Raw genomic sequence first — 11,056 nt, forward strand, 5'->3', positions numbered from 1 at the left:
TGATCAATTCGAAAGAATCAGATTAGACAGTGACCTGCGTGCACCCTAAACTCTCGACCATCTCAATCCCTTTTAACATTGCAATGGCCTCCGCCAAGGCAGCATTAAGAATAGTTCTTAGGTAGCTCGCAATACCAGCCACACCTTCCCCTCGGTGGTTGCGAAGTACAGCACCGACAACCCCCGTTCCATTCTCATGAAAGGAAGCATCCGTGTTTAGTTTATGGGAAACGTTTAAAGCCGGACGACCGGCTGAAACTCGGCCGGTCACGTCCACGCTGGGTACAGGCCCACCCACCATTGCTTAGTTGTCTCCCTTATCCCGCATGAAGCGCTCCATACCATTCGTTCCTTTTCCTTATCCCCTCACTCGTCTTCTTCCCATGTGGCTCTCTCAAATAAATTCTCGCCGGTGATGACCGCCGTCGATGTCGGGAGCAGCCGTCGTCCACCAGCCCCCGCTGCTCCGGTGAGTGGCCGCCATCCACCCCGCCCCGCGCTGCTCCGGCGGGCATCCACCCACCCACCACCACAGCCGTGCGGCAACCCAGCTTGCGGCGCGGAGTGGGGTGCTTCAACCGGCGGCGATCATGCTACAACGGCGGCGAGCGGGAGTGGCAGCCGGTGGCGACCGAGGATGACCGCAGGCTGCCATCGGGTGCTGCACCGACAAGCAATTTTGCTGGAAGCACGGCAACAAGTGTGAGAGATCCGGTGAGGTTCTTTTTTGCTGGAAGCAGCCCCAAATTTTGCTACCATTGTCTTCTTTTTTTGCTGGAATCAGTCAATTTCTTGCCACCATGGTTGTGTTTTTGCTGGAACCAGCGTACCAATTTGCTACCATCATGTTTGATTTTTGCTGGAACCAAGCTCAAATTTTGTTACCATGTTTTTGTTTGGTAGAAGTAGGACCAGAGTACCAATTTTGCTACAACCATCTTCGGTTTTTGCTGGAACCAATCAAAAAATTTGCTACCATGTCATTTTGTTTGATGGAACTAGTGTACCAGTTTTTTGCTACCACCGTCTCGAGTTTTGCTACTATCAGCATGGTTAATTGGTACATCCTTTTTCACGACGCACTGAGACCCACGACTATGTGTTTTTGCTGCAACCATTCTTGTCTTTGCTACTACGGTGTTCAGGATTGATGCTTATGTTGACTGTTTTTGCTACTACCATGGATGAACAATGGAAGGCCATGGAGTTGATTTGCTGGGATGGTGGACGGCGATGGTGGCGGAGCTGCAACGGCGGTTGGTGGTGGGGATGCGATCGTGTGCCCCCGTGCTGCAACCACGGGGCGGTTGGGAGTTCCAACGACGACCTCGGGCATGACGGCGGTGATCTCGCGCGCGACGACGACGACTTGTTTGCGGCGCGCTGGCACGAGACACCGACGGCAAGCGCAGGTCACGGGACGGCCGACGAGCGTATTGCTGTGCGGCCGTGCGGGAGGCTGGGAGTGCGGATGAAGACGACCAGATGCGCTCGGTCGCGTTGGGCTCTATCCTCTTTTTTTGGGAGAGATAAACGCAAGATCGTACGGTCTGAAAGGGATGTATCGTGTGGTAGGGCAGCGACCGGCCCAAATTTAGGCCGGTGCGCCGGCGCCTATCATTCCCCTTAGTTTATAGAGCCAACTCTTAGTTTCAAAAGAAGATTGAACTTTTCTTTCTTGTACAAGTTTTAGTTTCAAAAAAAAAAACGAACAACCTTTTCTTTCTTGAAAAAAGTCTCTGCGGTGGTATTCTAAAACAGAAAGTCTCTGTGGTGATCGTTTGATTTTTTTTTCAGTGATCGTTTGATTCGGAAGGTAATCTTTGAAGATGTGCATGTACTATATGGTAGTCTTCGGGTGGCACGTTACCATGATGTCCGGATGTGAAGACTACCATATAGATCATGCACGTCTTCAGAAGTTGCTACGGGAGCTCTCCTCCTCAACTGGCCTCCAGCTCTTGTTGTTTTTTTAGAGAAAACTTTTGATATACTAGGAAAATTGCCCGTGCGTTGCAACGGGAAATACATTGTGAGAAGGTAAAGAAAAACATGAAGAGACAATTTCCTGCATCACGTACAACGATGTGACATCACATGTGCCATTGCTTACAATCTTGTCATCAGCTCATCAGTGGCCGAGCTTGAAAGAAAAGCTGGGCGGGCCGAGCGAAAGTAAAAACACAAATTTTTTGCATTACTCACTAATCCTTACCTTTTGTTCTCATTGAATTTCACCTTCTTTGTTTAATAAGCAAGTTACAAGCAAGACGATCTCATACTCTAAAAGGACTTTGGATTCCTGAATAAAAAATATTTGCTCATCTTCTAATTTTACGTATGAATGAATCGATAACAAAATGCATAATTTTCTCTCAGTTCGACTAATGGGTTAAAAAAACACTCCTCATCTTTATTAAAAATTGCCCAATGGAGTCAGGAGGTGAACATGGAGCCCAGAGAGATAGGGGGCGGTATCACGGTGAGGTTTCGAATGATGGCATGAAGAAGTTCACTATCAAATGAAGCAAATTTGAGCATTATATCAACCACAAAAAAATCATGTCAACTGTCCAAACTACAGTCACGATCTAAACACATGAAAGTTGTGTAGCAATATCTTCTTTGTACAAAATATCTCAGAAAAGTATACGCCATCTTCTATCTACAAAAAACATCTGTTCTAAAACAACAGTAAAATATACATCATCTTCTAGTACAAATATCTTCTCCTCTGAACAATCACACCCAACAAATTTAGGACCAGTTGTGCTCTGGAAGTTTGTATATATATGCACAAATAGATTCGGAAGTTAAGAACGTAGTCAGAAATGTTAGCAACAACTTGAATAGTACACTTACCAACATCCACTAATTATCCTACAATTGAAATACAAAGAAAGGTCGACGAGAGAGAAGGTAGACCGGGAGATTAAGGAGCTCCAGGGGCGCGCGGGAGAGAGAGGTTACTTGCTCATAGGCGGCCGCACGACCAGTAACGGCGGCGAGCTTGGGCAGAGGCAGAGAGAACGTGTACCTTGCCTATTGGCACGCATAGCAAATGAGTTAAATGGTTACATTTACTGTCAGCAGAATGGTTCAGAATAAAGATAGTTTGATGACATAGAAATGTAAGTAGGTTGTAGAGCAGCTCCATTTTCACTGAACCGCCATGATGTGCACTCAACAAATATTGTACGAAATTGTAGGACAAACCTCGATGCTCTAGTGTTAAACTCAGCCCAACGGTACTATTATCTTTTGACGAAATAACACCATTACTAATAACAGGCAAAAAAAGTTACTAATAACAGGCAGATGCATTCATTATGCAAAATTTTAAAATCTACCATCATCGTTTATTTTAGAAAAACAGAGTATCATATCTGTACTTCGGAGTTTCAAGCTCAGAACCTTCTAATTTCATGAATCAAATGTATAACTGACGATCAATAAAGTTATCAGATGACTGACAAGACGGGATTTGGTAATTTTTCCTCTTTGATTGAGCTATAAATAATCTCCATATGCACATTCTCATCAATCTGCACGCACGCAAAATAATCCCAAATATCATCCACCCAACAAAAATCTGCAGTAATAGTACCCGCACTTTCATCAAGGATTAATCCGTCACCAAGGATCCCAACTCCACTGCCAAGGCGGCACAACACGAGCAGAGCAGGCGTCGGCGCGCCTATGGTACGGAGGTTGGCAGTCGCCACGAGGACAGGGGAGATATAAAATAAAATTATTTCTTTCTTCCATACTACAGCTACAAACATCAAACTCGATAGTGTTGTGTAAATAATAGGCGTCCAAGGTTGAAGTTGTTCATTTTGGAAAAAAAAATCATGCAAGCACAGGCCATGAAAAGCTCTTAAATTTGTTGGAACTTGCTACAACCAGTGTACATCAGTAAACATAAAAGACAATTAACAAACATGGCAAAGAAAATCAAATCAGAAGCAAAATTATTTTTATAGAGACTGACCTAGACTATGTGACTCCGTGGTGGTTCTTGAAGTCGGCAGGAGTCAACATATGCTTATTTCCATGCATATCAGGACATTATTGGTGAATTTAGTCGTAAACAAGCCCATATCATTTTGCGATTGGTAATTCTTAATAGTTAGCACTTCATCACACTCACAAAAAAACACTTCATCAGGAGAACAATTGAGCAGTGCCAATTTTTTCAGGTTGTTCTTACTTATAAGTTGGAAGGATTACTGATTCATTAAGCTAATATTAGTGTAGATTACTCTTTTCTCTTTGGTGATATCTCAGTTTCATAGTTTGGCTGCATGATGTGCCATGAAAGAAATGCATAAATGATTTAGAAATTATTAGTCGAGCACATAAATCTTTAAAGAAGCAGTTGCAATTATCATCAATCCATGCTATGCAGAGTCTAGGTAAAACATGTGCATGAAAGGCATTGCTGGTTCTGGAATACGACATTATTCATTGACCTTTTCAGTTTGGAAGTCCCGCTCCTACCAGATTCACACCATGACCATGCTCTGGAAGTCTCTCCGTTTAACCTCTTGGTATGACAAATCCTCTCAGCATAGGAAAGTGACCTAGTGGTAAATCTAAAACTGATGTGCTGGGATATTAACAGCCACAGAGGAAAGCTCAGAGTCCAAATCTGTTATCCTTAATGAAATGGTTGCTGAAAGTAAATCATTATGTGCCATTTTTTGAATGAACCTGGAACAATTCCCTTAATGAAAAGGTTCCCTGGACTTTCCATTGGGTTGTGATCCTCTTTTTCATACATTAATTAGGAAACTGGAAATAACACTGAGATGGTTGGTAATGGGGATGGTGGTCATTTATCTAATTATCGGATTCCAAAACACTCGATCCAGGTGGGGCTCTAGCCCACCATTCATGATTCAGAAAAAGAAAACATCTTGATCCATTTTTGCAATACAATAAAATAGTTAAACCTCCCACATTCAGATTGTTGTATACAAACACAGTGCACCTACTTGTAAAATTGATCAATGGAAGAGTTGATCTAAGAAAGCTTCATATGAGGCAAGGCCATGTAGGAATATACCTATATCAGCAGCCCGTTTTTTAGATGGTGTAGCTGGTAAGTCTGCAATGTAACTGGATCTACAGAGCTTCCCCAAATCACATGTTCACCTAGACCAAAATAAAGCCTCCACCTGTCAAAATCACATGCCTAGTGCTGATAACTTCCTAACGGCAAAACATAAGGCAGTGAAAAGAAGTATCAATATACATACAATCGAATCAAGTACAAGAGCGCAGGCGTCTGAGACTTCACATTAGTGGTGCTCGTAGCCCTCAAACACCTCGCTCATGACTGCTTCCCTTGATCACCTCCATCTGCTTTTCACATTCAGATTTCAGACTATCAAAAATGGAGTGGAGGGGACCAGATGTCACAGAAACAGAACTGTTAGAAGAGAATAATATTTCCCTGCCTCTCAGTATACACGCACATATACACAGGCAAGCAAACCGAACTACAAAATTGAAACGAAATCTGCAAAGTTTGCGAGGTATTAAATTTTGTCATGTTGCAATTCAGTGTTTACTCTGAAATTTCTGAAGTAAATAAAAATTCAGAGTTGCAAACGTAGCTTCCAGAAGAATAATACCATTGAGGCAAAAGAACCCCACAAGAAAACATGCCCATAATTTGCATAATAGACAGTTCAACAACATGAGATGAGATGAATGGCATACACCTTGTTCTTGGCAGTGCCGGCGTTGGGCAACTGGTCGACGAGCTCAATTGGGATGTTATGGCCGGTGACATGTGTGATAGCTGAAATCTAGACATGCTATTAGAACTTAAAAGAAACTCGAAATTTTTTGGGTTCATGCTGGAGTTCACAGCGTTGTAGTGCAAATGAACCACTGCTTGCCACCAAAGCAGACAATGGCAGTGATCTCCCGTATGGATTACTCACTGAGAACCACGTCAATGCCAAGCTGCCATGACCATAATGCAGCTCTCATTGCCTAAACTGAACCGAACCACACTCATCTTCGACTTGCCCTTGCAGCTCCCTGCTACTTCAATTCAATCAGATTGCAACCTACACCTGCACAGAGTGAGACCGACCAGTCAAATAATCCAACTCCATAAATCTTTGCATGTAAACCTCAAACAAATTGACTCCATATACCAAACCCTGAGAACACATCAAATTTAAATCAAAACAAGACCCCAATCTGAACCCTCAAAAGTATAACCATACTCCCCTAAATCTGCAGGACAACTTCTCAAAATCATGAACTCATGTGCTAATAAAGGAAGTCCAATTTTATTTTTGAACAAACTGACAGAATGCTGGAAAGGAGACGTGCTATCAACAAAAGCTATCATCACAAGCTTTATTCCATTTAGGATATACTAAGTACTATGAAATTAAAAACAAAAAAAGGCATCCCCATTTTTTCTATAGAGATCAGTAGCAGCAAACGATAGCAGCTAAGCAATGGAGCCCTGTCCTCTATCATTTTCCCTATGTCCTAAATTGCCAATCATCTTCTCCTGCACCGAACACCAGCCACTACACATCTCCACCTGTTGTCTTACCCATGATGGTATAGTATCAGAATTTTGTTCAAAAAATGGACTTGTACAAATGCGAGAGATAGAGAGCAGATGGGGGTTGATTGCCCTATCTTGGTGCAGCAGAGGCGCCATCCGAGGTGAGGAGGTGCTGCTAGCTAGGGTTCCTTCCTACCCTTGACGGCGGCGACCGTGGTGGATGAGGAAATCCCATGGTGTGTTCCATCTGCATCTACAACAGAGGATATAAAGAGAAGATGAGATGTAGGGGTGGCGGATCCCGGCCAAGAAGGAAGGAGGGACGAACCTGCGTCCGCCGGAGACACACCGGCGAAGCCCTGCACGAAACCCTAGCCACGGGGGTGGGGTTGCCAGCAGGCGGTAGACGCCGGGAGCGGAAAATCTGGCCGGAGAGGAGGGAGGCGCGGATGATAGGGAGCGGAAAATCTGGCCGGAGAGGAGGGAGGCGCGGATGATAGGGAGCGGAAAATCTGGCTGGAGAGGAGGGAGGCGCGGATGATAGGGAGCTCGGGGGCGTGCTGCGCGGCGCCGGAGCTCGCCGGAAGCGGCCGGCTTGGGTGGTGGCGGCGGCGAGGACTGCGTGGGCGAGAGGGAGAGGAGGAGTGCCCGTGCGTGTGTTGTGTTCTTTTTTTTTACAAATCTGCTCGGACCGCGCGTTCAATACTCCGAACGCCAGGGTGTTTTGTGCAAACATGAAACGTTTTCTCAGATATCCACTTAAGCTAGGATTGCGGGTTGAATTCAGAAAAATAAACGGACTTTTCTGCAAAAACGCCGACGACGTACGGCAGAAACCCAATTTTCTTTATTATTATTAGGTAAAGATTCATCATGTCATGCGAGTACAAAGAGCACAGAAATAAAAAAAACTTACACCTATACCCATAAACCACTGAACGATGACTACAAGTACTGAATCGAGCCAAAGACGCGTCACCATCATCGCCCCTTCCTCACTGGATCTAGGACAAACTTTGTTGTAGCAAACAGTAGGGAAGACGTTGTTCTAAAGTCCCATGAGACCAGCGCACCAGAACAACAACCGTTGCCGCTGAAGAGAAGTATAGATCGAATGGATCCAAGTTGTAGACACATAAACAAAGATTGAATCCAAGTAGATCCACTGAAGACCAACACCAACCAAATCCTATTAGATCCATCGGAGACACGTCATCACGCTCTCCGGCGATGCTAGACGCATCACCAGAACAGGGACTAGCCAGAAAGAACATTATTCCATCTTCAGGAAGTCGTCACCGCCTCATCTTCCTTATTAGGACACAAACCCTTAATGAATTCACACAAATACCTAAAAACGGAGGAAGATCCTTCTCACCGGCAAGGGATGGGTCCACCACACCTTCATGGCCCTAGGGCCACTTGAGACGAGGCAAACCGGTGACGGCGCCAGCGGGAGACAAAGATTCCGGGACATGTTCTAGAGTGGGTTCTAGAAATAACCTGAGCTCCTGAGACGGTGGAGGCGAGGGGCGTCGCTGATCGGCTTTGCTTACAACCTTTTGGACTAACTAATTTGTTATTTACTGAAAACCGGCTTTACATGTGTCGTCCTTAGGTTATATTGTCATTTACTCAAAACCCACTTAAGGCTTATTCGGTTAAGCCCCACCACAAGGGGATTGAAGAGCATTTCAGGGGATTGAGGTGGAATTTGACTTGTTGAAGACTTGATCCCTTCCAATCCCCTTCAAACCCCTTGAGATCCCATGAAACGGAACAAGGTCTTGGGAAGACAATATACGCAAGCCTCCATCCGGCAGCTCGAGGACCAAGCGGCGCGCCCGCGCACAGGACAGGTGGGTGTGGATAGAAGCGATCGACGGGGAGACGGCGACGGCGACACCCCGGGCTGGCGCGCATGTGCAAGCATCACTGTACCGACGAGCCACGAGAGACGCGGCGCGCTCGCCGGCGCGGCTCAATCCGCCCCCCAGGGGGCAGCGCCAGCGCCAGCGCACCTCATCGTGCCCGCGCGATCGTTGCGATGAGATATATTCATATTGTCGATCGATCGCATTCGCATCGGCTCTCGCGTTTGACGTGTGCTCCTTCATTCGCCTATAAAATCCCACCTACGCCTGTCCAATCCTTCACACGCACACTCAAACGAGCACAGTAGTGTACGTAGGTTCCAGGTCCCCAGCAGAATAAGGATGGTAGAGAAGAAGGGTGGTGGCGGTGATGCAGGCGGAGAGGAGGCGGCGGCGGCGGCGGCGGTAGGGCCAAACGGTGTTGGTGTTAGCGTCGTTACTGGCCCGACTGATGAGCAGCTTGGGGTGGTGCTGGCGCCGGCACGCAGGGCCGTCCTGCAATTTTGGGTGCTCGGGGCGAACGTAAGATTTGGGGGCCCCTCATATAAACATCAGATGCATATTATCTTTGAATTTTCTTGTAACATTCTTTGATGCAAAGTAGCTTATGAATGTGTCGATTTCAATGTCATCCACTTCTCGATGCACAATATTGCCTAACCATTTAAGATGTTTCAGTTAATTGTGTATCCCAAATGGTTGTACAATAATTTCAAATTTGAAAAGCTTTTATCTGAGATGCAACAATCACTTACACAGTAAATATGAATAAATCTTCAAATACCATGACTTTCTTAAATCCTTTAATTGAGTGAAGTGATTCATATCAACCAAAGCAAACAAATACTCCCTCCGTCGCAAAATAAGTGTCTTGAGTTTAGCACAATTTTGTACTAGAGCTAGTATAAAGTTGAGATACTTATTTTGGGACGGAGGGAGTATTTAACATGAAAATCCTTCTCAGCTTCTAGAATTTTATTTTGGCAACTACTTTTATCAAATTGTTTCTTCCTCAAAGCACAAACTTGTACTCCCTCCGTCTGAAAATACTTGTCGGATAAATGGATGTATCTAGATGTATTTTAGTTGTAGATACATCTATTTTTATTCATTTCTCCGACAAGTATTTTGGGACAGAGGGAGTACTTAAACTGTAGGGAATAGTAATATGGTATGCAGTACCTCAGATTGATCACATCGGCATCAATCATTGGACAATGGGCAATGATGTGATGTGAATTTCTAGTGGCGAGCACTCGGGGACGTACGTGTGCGCCCCACTCAGGCAGCATCAAATTTCAGGGGCTAGGCAATGTTTGTGTTGCGTCTTCACCTCGACCACGAACACGAACTGGAGTTTGGAGCAGAACAGATAATATTGGTAATTACGGATGAAATCACGCTACACGATCGTTTTTCTTTCGGAGGGATATTGTCTCAGGATAGTAAGCAATAAAGCGAACGGGCGACGTGATTTACGTGCGTTAGGCTGATTTGTTTCCTCACGTACGCTGATTTACATGCATACGTTTCCTGCCGTCCCTTCCTTTCTGGGCCAGGGCCATTTCCATTTTTTCTACGTTAAGCTAGTTACCCTTTATACGTACATCACACCTGGCGTGCGGGTGGAAGGGTTCGAGGTGCTGGAGCCTGGAGCCACCGGTGGATGAGAAGGAGGCTGCGACGGGAAGGCGGGCCGACGTGGCCGCTCTCCTCGCCGGCTTCGCCCACCACCTCCGTGACGGGACCGCCCACCATCTGGGGTTGGGGTGGTATCCATCCATGCATCTTCTCCGGCTTGCTTTTCTACTACTCCCTCCGTTCCTAAATATAAGTCTTTGTAGAGATTGCACTACAAACTACATACGGATGTATATAAACATATTTTAGAGTGTAGATCACTCATTTTGCTCCGTATGTAGTTAATAATGAAATCTCTGAAAAGACTTACATTTAGGAACGGAGGAAGTACCATACATGCATGCATGCACGTGTGCTAGCTCCTCCTCGCGTAAACAGGGTGGGAGCTGCCGAATTTGGATAGAGAATGTGCGTTAAGGATTAACACAAATTAAAGCCACAAACTAATAATAAAAAGAACTTCTATTGAAAACCTGAACAAACAAGTTGTGTGATATGTAAATACAGTAATGGTCAATGAAGCTAGCTTCAAAAGCCTAGAAATTAAGCTCAAGATACTTAAGCAAAAATAGAACTTAAAACTTATGCAGTGTTTGAACTTATACATTTGCAGGTTATATATATATAGGACAAATGTTTCCTACAAGCAGTGGTAGTTACCACCACTTGTGTTTTGTATGTTGTATGTAGTATCTATCAAAATTGAGAGTATGTACGTGTAGTATGTAGTATATAACAATGATTAGGTAGTATATATACTAATTTTTAGGTAGTATATACCATATTTTAAGTATGCTCTTTTTTACGTACAAATATGTACGTATTTCACAAATATAACAAAAACTATGGGTTCATATATAATTTTTTTATGTAACTTGCTTTGAAATATCTTAGATATAGTATATGAATATATTTAAAATGATAAAGTAGTATATATATATTACCACATGATAGTATATGAGACATATGGGGTAACTACCACCGGGTGGTAGGATGG

General features: G+C 44.4%; 1 long non-coding RNA gene across 1 annotated transcript; it reads left to right on the forward strand.

The window, feature by feature from the left end:
* The first annotated feature begins 353 nt into the window (after positions 1-353).
* Positions 354-2,064, forward strand: LOC119278852. The gene is made up of 2 exons (XR_005137998.1): positions 354-714; positions 1,199-2,064. It is a non-coding gene; the product is annotated as an uncharacterized LOC119278852 (long non-coding RNA).
* Positions 2,065-11,056: the final 8,992 nt, after the last annotated feature.

This window comes from Triticum dicoccoides, chromosome 3B (genome assembly GCF_002162155.2).
Source record: "Triticum dicoccoides isolate Atlit2015 ecotype Zavitan chromosome 3B, WEW_v2.0, whole genome shotgun sequence".
In the NCBI taxonomy this organism is placed as follows: domain Eukaryota; kingdom Viridiplantae; phylum Streptophyta; class Magnoliopsida; order Poales; family Poaceae; genus Triticum; species Triticum dicoccoides.